Source organism: Chenopodium album, chromosome 9 (assembly GCF_948465745.1).
Source record: "Chenopodium album chromosome 9, dcCheAlbu1.1, whole genome shotgun sequence".
Classification (NCBI taxonomy): Eukaryota; Viridiplantae; Streptophyta; class Magnoliopsida; order Caryophyllales; family Amaranthaceae; genus Chenopodium; species Chenopodium album.
Window position 1 is genome coordinate 22,102,648 of NC_137842.1, and position 12,105 is coordinate 22,114,752.

General features: G+C 36.6%; 1 non-coding gene across 1 annotated transcript; it reads left to right on the plus strand.

Annotated features, from left to right (window-relative positions):
• The first annotated feature begins 8,565 nt into the window (after positions 1-8,565).
• Positions 8,566-8,673, plus strand: LOC145561008 (small nucleolar RNA R71). Its single transcript, XR_014093591.1, has one exon. It is a non-coding gene; the product is annotated as a small nucleolar RNA R71 (small nucleolar RNA).
• Positions 8,674-12,105: the final 3,432 nt, after the last annotated feature.

The window sequence follows — 12,105 nt, forward strand, 5'->3', positions numbered from 1 at the left end:
TCAATCAATTATTGATTGCTAACCAACCATACATTTAATAAAGCATCACATAGATAAAAAAAAAATAATTCCCATAGATGCCCATATCTTAGAAATATTCGTTGGAATTAAGTTCCTTGGGATTTTGGTTATTGGAATAGTGATGTGAAATGGGAGATTTGGAAAACAAATGAATTTATTTATTTACATAAAAAAAATTGACAAGGAAATAAATAAGGTCTTATTAATTAAAATATACTGAAATTAATAAAATAAAAATTGTTTTCTAGAAACTTGTGTGGTCATGCCACTTATTGATTTAAAACTGAAATAACAATAACTAAAATAAAGACTATGAATTCGTGACGAGGAAAGTTATAAGATCTAATCCTTTCGAACGTTGTCCCTTTTGTCAATGGATTGTTTGTAGCTTGAAAGATCGAAATTAGAATCATTTGATTCCTCCATTGGTTCAGGTGACTCAAGTTCAGGTTCTACTTATACAAACTCCCCTTCTTCCTCCTCATCTGATGAAATGTCTATTATTATTGGAGTTGGAGGTGGATTAGGATCAGAAATCTCCATAAGTGAACTATCTCCCTCTGGTTGTTCTCCATTTTCTGCCTGACCACCCCCTGACGAAGAAGAAGAAGAATTTCCTGATTATTGATTAGGAGGAGGATTGTTCCCTACTAGGTTATCGTAGTAGTAGTAAGGGTAGGGAAGATTTAAGTGCTGACAATGAGCTTTCTCCACTCTTACGAGATATTTAGTTAAGAAAATATAGTCTGGATACCACTGGCCATAATAGTCTTTGTATTTATGGTAATTCGGAACGTCTCCTGGAAGGTAAAAATCAGAAAATCTCTATTTGACAGCAATGTAAGGGGGCTCCTCTGGAAGACAATGGACAATCATAGCCGAAATACGATCAGGGGTCACTACAAGAAAATAACCTTTTCGTAGCGATTATTTTAACCTTTAGTATCGATTGTAATTGCAACAAAAAGCTTTCCCAACGAATGGTCATTCGATACAATATCCCCCGTTGCCTTTGCCTTTAGTAGTGGTTATCAATATCGCTGGGGTTGGACTCAATAATCGATACAAAAAACTACATCCAATCGTGGTGCTTATTGTAGCGATTACCATCGGTATAAATATTTAAGTCATTTTCTTCAAAAAAAAAAAAAACATGCATATGATCTTTACGAGATTCGAACATGCAACCTCAAACTCTTATATTAAATATTTCACCAATAAGCTATGACATATTTTATGTACTCTTTGTCAAACAATATTTACATATCTAGTGTTGAAAAGGCTTTTCGTATCGATTTTTAGGATTTAGTAGCGATTGTAAATGTTACGATTTCTAAAAATTAAATAAATGTGTAAAAATAGTGTTGATATGTATTATTATGTTTTCCGTATCGATTTTATATGGGAAAACCATGGCGAATGTAAAAATGATACGACATCCTTAATTATTTCACAAACATACTTGCATATTGTAGCGAATGTACAATCGCTACGAAATAATCGCTACAAAAAATGATTTTTCTTGTAGTGGGTGTCATAAACTCTGTCTCGTAAGACATTGCTCATGTAGGAACAAAAGTATCTGATCTTTTCTACAAAGTCACAGGAGTGATCATTATGTTTCTTTACAATAGATCCTATTTGTGTAAATTTGCTAGGAAAGATTGGCATCCTGTAGAGAAAAGGCTTAGAAAAGAATTCCCTTCCCAAAAAGAAATAAAATAAAATAAATAATACATTCTTTTAGGAAATTAAGTTCGGTATTCAATCATACAATTTCAAAGGATCACATAGAACAATACACATATTCTAGTCAAACAACATGCTTGAACACTCAAAATAAAATTATGCACATAGGGAATAAATTAAATTCTAGCCTATATGCCCTTTCTTTTTCCTACCCAAGCTCACCAACATGTTAATAAAAGCTTTTAACACATAATTCTTACCTCAATCCTTGCTTCCTGCAATACATTAAAAAAAATATATATTTACCCTTTAAAAAAAAACTTTTTTTTTTTTTTGAATTTAATGAGAAGAGGGCCAAAATTTCGGCCCTAAAAAAAAATTTTCACGACATTAAAAAAAATTGAGTGTCCCGTAAAAAAAATCGGACCAAAATAAAATAAATAAATAATTAAAAAAGATTTCGACCCCTTATTTAATTTTTTTTATTTTAAAAATATTATAAATGCATATATAAAAAAAAAATTAAATCGGGACAATTAACGTTACATAATTAAATTAACACTTGGCCAAGTTTAAATCACAGTAAGAAAAACGTTTTCGGGTTAGTGGTAATTTAAAATCTCAACCTAAGCTCCCAGATACCACTTTGTAACACCCTAGAAATTCCTTTCCTTTAAATATACATTCTACTCTTTAAAATACGATGTAGGAATATCTAAGACATTACCGCCACCGTGAAAACGGCTAAAGCAATTATCAAAGATACACAACGGAAGACTCAAAATTAAAAACCGTTTAAACAAGTCAACTCAAAAGTCAACCAAACGAAAGTAAAGTTTAAAACCAAACAAACAAAGTCAAATAAAATCAAACTACAACTTGGAACCATTAAAGGCCCTTATTCAAAACCGTTCCAAAACCAAACCTTTGTGTTAGTCCACATAAAATATGTCATAAATAAATAAAGCATAAAACACATCGTAACCTAATGAAAGCTAGAAAGATTCACTCTTCTCTCATGCCCCATCATTATTATGCTTCAATACCTGAAAAGTTTATCTCTACTTGTTTCCACTACTCTCCATTAAAAATGGGTCATCATAGGGCCAAGGTAAAGACATGGCCAAACACACAAAACACATAATCAGCAAAGCTGTGTACATAAGCGTAAATTAAACACACTAACATGCTTTCACTTATCAACACACTTACCTCATTGCACCTGTTTAATAGCACACACATCAATCAACAAAACACAATGAATAGACACTGAATAATTCATTTAGAGTTGATTACGCATCGAACGGGTTTCCAACTATCCTCCCCAAAATAAATTGAGGTTTACTGACAGGAGCTAACCGTGCCAGCGACAAAACCACAAAAAAGGTGGCGGAATTCCTGCGCATAATAATAAATAAAAAGGAAGGTACATCGTCCTGTACTCCATTAGAAGTTATGGTTAAATATAAAACCCCATAACTCCCCCCATTGTTCATACTCAAGGTATACACGTTCCTAGAGTTTTGGTGCGTAATCTCTTTCACTTTACGTTATTTACCTTTTATTGGACTTGGTGATGACTCTCAAAGCATAATAAAACAATCAACAATAATTATTCAATCAACCAACATACCAAATTAATTCTTGAATAATTAGTTACCACATATTATTTAATGTTGAACCCTTTTTAATTCTACCTCAGTGTCAAAGACACCTTAGACGCATAATGCGCCAAAAATCTTATCCCTCGGTGTTAAAAACACCTTAAGTGCACAAAGGCACCAACATACAATTTATTCCTTATGTATATAGACACTTATATAGCTCATTCCTCATGCTTAAAGCATCAATAAAAATTATTTGAACCATAATAAAATTCCTTTTCAATACTCCAAACATAATTAAACATGTAGTTTAATTAATCATGCATTCTAACATGCCATAAATAAAAGTGTGGTTCAAGAACAACAGGCCCAAGATATAATTTTCCAATTCATAAACCATCACAAATAATTCATGCTTCACAATTCAATCACCAACACCATTAATTCACAATTCTATACATAAACCTTAGCATAATACTACTTGTAATTGATTGAAATCAAGCCTAGCATGATTCTACATCATCAAAATATGCTAAGTACGCGTACGTACCTTGAGTACGATTTTAAAATTACCACGACTAGTAAAATTGCTTACTTCAAAGTCTCCTACACATTAAATACATAATAGAGTATTAATATCCACTCTAAACAAATTTTCAGCAATATATACTATTTTAAAACCCCTCATAATTTAATTAAAGTATGCTTAAATTATATTTAAAACACCATAATTAAGTCCCAATTAATGGGTAATTAAAATTTTTCAAAAACCATAATATTAAGTGTTTTACATAAAATTCCAGCACTTTATTATAATTAAAACTTGTTGTAATTAAGCTTTAAAACACTTAAAACAAAGGTCTACCCCATTATACATCATAATCCTTCAATAACTCATGAATCAAGAACCTAGGATTTCAAAAATTAGGGCTTTTTAATTAAAAACCAAATCTGAAAATTAATTAACATGATTACAATAACCAAACATCAAAATTAAATCTTCAAACTCATAATTTAAAATTATATTAAAGCCTTGATTAGATTTGGGTAAGAAAGATTTGATTTTTTAAACTTTTTTTTTTCCAAGGATGTGACTGCCGACAGCAGGTCGTCGCCACTGCCGGCTGCTGCCTGCGCCGGTGGTCGCCGCTGCTACCGGCTGGTGCTAGTGGTCGGCGGCCCACCGGTGGTGGTGGTTGGCGGTGGTGGTGGTGCACAACAAGAAGGGGAAGGGAAGGAGAAAGAAAAAGAACAAGAAAGAAGAAAATAACGAGAAAAGGGAGAGAAGTTTACCTGGGGTTTTCTCTACTCTGGGCAAAGTTGAATTGCCTCATAAGAGAGATATTTATACCCCTTCTCTATCACCCCTTTTACCCTAAACCTTCCTCCTTTAGTTTTTCCTAATTACTTCCCTACTAAAACTTGTTAAAATCAAAATTTCTTAAAATAAAACCCCAACATCTATTAAATAATTAATTTAACAAACTTTCCTTTAATAAAATATTCCCAACTTACATGGGATAAATAATTAAAACATCATAATTAAAATACTAAAATTATTTAAATACCCTTATAAAATACATATTTTAAATAAAATACGTATAAAAATAAGGGGTATTACAATTTCTTCAATCCATTTCATCACATAATCAACCGCTACCAAGATATATAGATTTCCACAAGAAGAAACTAAAGGCCCCATAAAATCCACCCCCCAAACATCGAAGGGTTCAATTTCTAAAACACTTTGTTGGGGCATTTCGTCCCTCTTGGTAATGCCTCCGCTCCTTTGACATCTATCACATTGTGCAATGAATTGGTGGGCGTCTCTATGCATTGTCAGCCACCATAATAAAGATTGAGAGATTTTGCCATGGTTTTGTAAACACCACCATATCCTCCACATGGTAGTGAGTGGCAAAGCTTAAGAACTCCTTGAATTTCATGATCTGGAATACACTTCCGATAAAGGCCAACTCCAAATTGCTTGAATAGATATGGGTCATTCCAAAAGTACCTTCTCACTTTCTTAAAAAACTTCTTCTTTTGTTGATAAGAATACTCCGGGGGAAAGATAGTTGGCTATATCCACGTATCAAGGGTTATAAGTTGACACCAAAGCCATGAGAGCCTCGAATCCTATCTCATCATTAATCGGTACATCCTCCTTGTCCTCAAATGGTAGCCTAAACAAATGATCCGCTACATAGTTCTACGCTCCCTTTTTTTCCCTCATTTCCATGTGAAAGTCTTGGAGAGAGAGAATCCAAAGGATCAAGCGAGGCTTTGCTTCTTTCTTGGTCATGAGATATCGCACCGCGATGTGATCCGTGTACACAATAACTTTTGAGCATATAAGAAAAGCTTTTCAATAACCGAAACTTTGGCCGGATCAACCTCAATGCCATTTTTTGAAACCTTATGGCCGAGGACAATGCCCTCCTCGACCATAAATGACACTTTTCCCAATTTAAAACCAAACTCATCTCTTGACACCTTTTCAAAACTTTTTCAAGGTTAAAAAGATAAGTGTCAAAAGACGAGCCACCAACACTAAAATCATCCATGAAAACTTCAATTTCTTTTTCAAGCATCTCAGAGAAAATGAAGGTCATGCATCTTTGAAAAGTAGAGGGAGCATTGCATAATCCGAATGGCATTCTTCGGTAAGCAAATGTCCCATATGGACATGTGAAAGTAGTTTTCCCTTGATCACTTGGATGGATAGGGATTTGGAAAAATTCGAAATACCCATCCAAGAAACAAAAGAAAGCATGGTCAGAAAGCCTTTCAAGCATTTGGTCAATGAAAGGGAGAGGAAAATGATCTTTCTTGGTGTTTTTGTTCAATCTCCTATAATCAATGCACATTATCCACCCGGTCACCGTCTAGGTGGATATTTCCTCTCCCTTTTCATCCTTGATTATGGTCATTCCACCCTTCTTTGGAACTACATGAACCGGGCTAACCCATTTGCTATCGGAGATATCATACATGATGCCCGCCTCACGTAGTTTCAAAATTTCTTTCTTCACTACCTCTTGAAGGTTGGGGTTCAACCTTTTTTAAGGTTCAATGGAAGTGGAATGATCATCTTCAAGATGAATAAGATGCTTGCATAAAGAAGGCCTAATACCTTTGATATCATCAATGCTATACCCTATCACATCCTTATATTTTCTCAAAACATCAAGAAGTTTTTCAAAATTAAGACCATCTAGGGTAGCATTGAACATAATAGGGTATTTTCCCTCCTTATCAAGAAAAGAATATTTCAAAGAAGGGGGGAGGGGCTTGAGTTCTACCTTAGGAGGAGGCTTAGAACTCTCCTCCAATTTCTCCTCCTTGGACTCAAGCTCGATCTCAACTTGTTCTTCAACATCCTCCTTTGAGGATTCCTCCATTGCCATGACAACCTCTTTAGCCTCTTGAGAGTGGAACTCTTCTTTGCATGTAAGAGCTTCTATCATTGGATCTTGAGGCCTCATTACAACCCTCCCCAAGCGATCTAGCTCCTCATTCATAACATCAACTTTATAGCATTTTTAAACCATGGGGGTCTTAAGCAACTTAGAAAACTCAAAGATAATCTTCTCATCGGCCACCTCACATGCGATGGTGTTTTTCATGCAATTGATGACCGCCCCCAAAGTTTTAAGAGCTTCACGTCCCAAAATCGAAGGAGTGTTAACATATTCCTTCATATCCATCACTACAAAGACACAAGGCACGTAGATGTGTCCCACATGAATTGGAACATCCTCAAGCTCTCCACAAGGTAATTTCACCGACCGATCGGCCTATTGAATTGTCTTCCTTGTAGGGATCATCTCTATATTGGGTTTTTGAGCAATGGATAGAGGGATTAAACTAACACTTGCTCCAAGATCGGCTATGGCGCCCCTAGCTTCCATGTTCCCAATTCTCACCGGCAAAGTGAAACTTCCCGTGTCTTTTTCATTCTTGGGCATCTTATGTTGGACAAGAGCACTCACTTGATGTGGAAGGGTGATAATCTCATCATTGAGCTTCCTCTTTTTGGTGAGAATATCTTTGACGAACTTGGGGTAAGATGGCATTAGTGTCACAACTTCAAGAAAAGGGAGGTTGATATGCAAATTCTTCATGACACTAAGAAATTTTGCAAACTTGTCATTCAACTTCCTCTCCGCAAGCCAACCGGGAAAAGGAACCGGTCCATCAAGGTTCCTAGCCTCATTAGGAATTGAAGTTGTCTTCTCATTGTCAAGCTTCTTCTTCTCCGAACCTCCTTCTATCTCATCACCCTTTTCTTTCTCACCTCCCTTGTTTTCATTCACACTCTCCTCTCCTCCCTTCTTTTCCTTACCATCCCCTTCATTTGACCCTTCATAGGAAGTTCCCGACCTCAATGTGATCGCCATGCATGTATCGGGTTTTTAGTTGTGAGATGGGTTAGGTTGTGGTTGTCCGGGTAGAGAAGATGGTGAATTCAAAGGAGTTCTCTCGGCCAATTGAGCTAGTTGTGAATCAACCATCTTGTTGTGACATCTTATCTCTTGCATTTGTTGCCCAAAAGATTGCATTTGCACATGCATGGCTTGGAGGAGTTGAGTTTGAGTTAGCTCCGCTTGAGGTGCTTGTTCTTGATGATTTCTTTGAGGTTCTTGGGTTTGATTGTTGTATTGGCTGTTCCTTGGATAGCTTCCTCTTAGGTTTTGGGGTTGAGATGGAGGTGGATTTTGATATTTATGGTTGGAGTTGTAGGAAGGTTGAGCTTGTTGGTTCCATTGTTGAGGTTGAGGTACAAACCCGGGTGGTGGTTGTCTCCAAGCTACTCCACCACCGCTTCCTCTAAATCCCTCTTGCCTTGTGTTGTATGCTGCTACATGTGCCAGGCTTAAACCTCCACAATACGATGTATCATGGTTCGTTCCTCCACAATTTTGACAAGAGAAAGAGTTAACTTGAGAAGAGCTTGCTCCACCACTTGAACTTGCATTCAAACTCGTGTTCAACTTGGAAAGCCCTTTTGTTAGTTGATCAATTTGATGTTGTAATTGATCAACTTTCTCCAACTCGTAAATACCACCTTTCTTTGGAGCATATCTTCTTCGGCCCCACAAGAGTAATTCTTTGCTACCTCTTCTATTGTGGCTTCAACTTGATTTTGAGGGATTTTGATTAATTGACCACCCGCCCCCGCTTCCAAATTGGCTCTTGACATGGGCTCTAATCCGTCGTAGAAAAACCGCATGAGCAACCCTTGATTGTACTCATGGTGGGGACATGCTTGTACCAACTCTTTGAATCTCTCCCATGCTTCACCAATACTTTCATTGGCATCTTGCTCAAATGATGCAATTTTCCTTTTCATTTCAGCAGTCTTCTCTTCGGAGATAAATCGCTTAAAGAACGCCTTTACCACCTCCCTCCATGTTGTAAGGGTGTTAGGCTTTACTTCCTTTAGCTATTTCTTTGCTCGTCCGGTGAGAGATTGCCGGAAAAGGTGCATACGAATGTATTCTTGACTCACTTCATTGGTTTGCATCATTGCGCACAATTTAAGGAATCGGTCCAAATATTTAATAGGGTCCTCACTTGCACTTCCGAAAATTGCTCCGATTGGACCATTCTAGTATATTGTGGATGGATTGAGAAGTTGGTTTGCGTGACGGGTAGCAAAATCCCTCCCGTGAGCTCATAATCCTCCGGATTTCCAAACTCACGAAACAAAACATCATTCTCTTGTCCCGCCATTTATCCGCTTGGTGAACTTGAAGAGTACGAATCACTCTCACTATCAACTATATCACCAAAACGTCTTCCCTCGTTTTGATAAAGCCTATGGACTTGTCTCAAGGTTCTGTTGATTTCGTGGTCAATTTGATGTGAGGGTGCTCCTTGAGACCTCCTAAGCATTCACCAAAGCTAATCAAACAATTAGCAATGACAAGGATGATAAAAAAAAAACAAAAAGAAAAGAAAGTAAAATAACTCTAACAAAAGCAATAATAGACGCTAAACAAGCCACTTCCCCGGCAACGACGCCAAAATTTGACCACGGGTTAGATAGGTCGTTAAGCTACTACCCTAATCAAACCTAGACCTACACTAAACTAGTTAGTGGCAAGTAAAGGGTCGAACCACTAGGGAAGCACACAAATTCAACATCAATATTCACTAATGCAAGAGTGAAAAGGGGATTGTTTTTTTTTTTTTTTTTTTTTGGTAAGTAAGAAAGTATATTACTATAAAAAAACTGGATAAAATGTACAAAGAATACAAGCCTGACAAGCAGGCATCTCCAAAACTACACAAGACCAAAAATGACCACCCCCACCTCAAGCTTTAATCTCCTTAGTTGCCACCTTCAAGGAAGGGTTCAACTGATGGAGAAAAAAGTAACCTGAACAGAAGCAGCCTGCTGCCCTCTAGGAAGGACACAAACCACAACTATAAAGGACTAACAAAACAAAAAAAAACAAAAACAACACAGCATCAAACCAAAAAGAAAAAAAAAACTAATTGGAAATGCTGCTGCACAGTTCCTGTATCCATTTGCACTGCAACCTGCTCCAATTCTTGTTAATAAGCTGCTTGACTCTATCCATGCTCACCCTACCAATAGCCTTACAGAGCTTGAAAGGGTGAATAACAGCTTTCTGCCAAAACGTTGTATTCCTAGCAAACCAAATATGGTAAACAACAGCTGCCTGAACTGCCAGAACAACCTTCTACTACACAATATCTTTTATTTCTCTGAGCCATTTCTTCCAAACTTCATCAATGCAAAAATTCTGAACTGGAATTTGGAGCCAATGAGCAACTCTCAGCACACACTCTTGGCTGTATCTGCAACTAAAAAACAAATGCTGTCTATCCTCAGTTTTAGCACCATACATCAAACACTTATCTTCAGCACAAGCATTATATTTCCAAAGCTTTTCCCTTGTTCTGAGCCTATCATGCATAGCAAGCTAGAGAATAAAGGAATGCTTGGGAATATTGAACTTATTCCATACCCATTTACACAAATCCACCTTTGTGCCAGCACCCTGCAGCCATTTATAACAATCATAGATTTTATAAGTGTCACTCAGCCAGCTATTTTGCTCAAAACCTTCTTTTAATTGGTCCTTAAATGCACACAGTCTCCTCCAAGCCTATCCTGCAGATCTCTTAGGACTATAGACCCACTAGCCATGTCCTTTAATGTATAGAGCATGAACCCATTTCACCCAAAGTGAATCCTCTTTTTTAGCTATTTTCCACACATAGCTGCCCTGTTCCACATGCCACAGTCCCTAATCCCTAAACCACCATCAACTTTGCTCTTGCAAACCCAATCCCAACCAAGGGGGGGTGCCTTGGACAAAACAACATCTCCACACCAAAGGAAAGCTCTGCAAAGCTGATTAATCCTCAAGATAACTGATTTAGGCAACAACACACACTAAGCCCAGTAAGTGTGCAAACTAATCAAAATAGAGTTCACCAGCACTACTCTTGCAGCATATGACAAATTTCTGCTAGACCAACAAATTATTCTAGCCAGCATTTTATCTACAATAGCATCAAAGTCAGAAACTCTCAAATACTTAGCATTTAAAAGGGATGCCAAGATATTTAAAAGGGGTTTCTCCTATTACAAAACCAGAACCAGTCACAATTCCTTGCTGTACTTCAGGCTGCACACTACCAAAATAGATAGCAGACTTATCAGCATTAGCCTGTAATCCATAACAACCCTCAAAAGCTTTCAGAGCCCTTACTAAACGGGAGACAGATTTCTTATCAGCATAGGATAAAGGGGATTGTTTTTGTTGGTTTTGTTGAGTAAGAACACTAAAACTACAAATAAGCACGAAAATGATGACTAAAATCAAGGGAAAATGATTAGAAAGCGGGGAATAATGGTGATTATCATGAAACACATGCCAAAGAACACAAGATTCTACCTAAACAATTCATTCTCATGCAATAGTCTAGGCAAATCAATGAAAGAGGTCTAAGCTAATAAGGATCATTCTCATGCATCCTGTTAGTTACAATCAAATAAAAGAGAATAAAGAAGCACAATCCATAAAAACACCACTTTAATAACTCATTCTCATCAAATCATTAAAATAGAGATGATCTTAATCTAGTTCAAATCACTATCATGCATTTAAACTAGAAAACATCAAATAGAGTGCAATAATCTCAAGCTAATAAAAATCATGTCTTTCATCAATATATGGCATAAGTTCAATACAACCATCATCATTCATCCAATATCAACTCATATCTTCCACCCCCTTCCCCTAGCTAAAAGTTTAGCCTAGAGAAGGAAGTTTAATCATAATATCAAAACTAGAAATAAACTTAAGAAACTCAAAACAAAACATGATTAAAATCAAAGAAATCAATAACAACTAGATAAACTAATAAAATTAACAAGAATAAGTAATAATAAAACAAATAAATAATACTAAAGGAAAGCAGAAGAGATTACTAAAGAAAGGATTAATGAAAGATGAAAACTTGGATTCTTGCTTGATTGATTGAAGATTTAAACTTGAGCAAAGTTGAATTCAATAAAGGATGCTTGAATAACCATCTACTTTCTCTCTCTAGATTAGGCTAATGTTCTATGGAATTAGTACTAAGTGTCCTTTATTACAAAGAGTCCCGTCTATATATATGTGGCTCCCCCAATAGAAAGAAACTTGGACAACAAGGCGCAAAGAAATCAGAAACCCAGCATTGCGCGCCCGCACAGTAGATGTGTGCGCCCTCTCAGCATTTTGCGCGGCCGCAACTTTGAGAG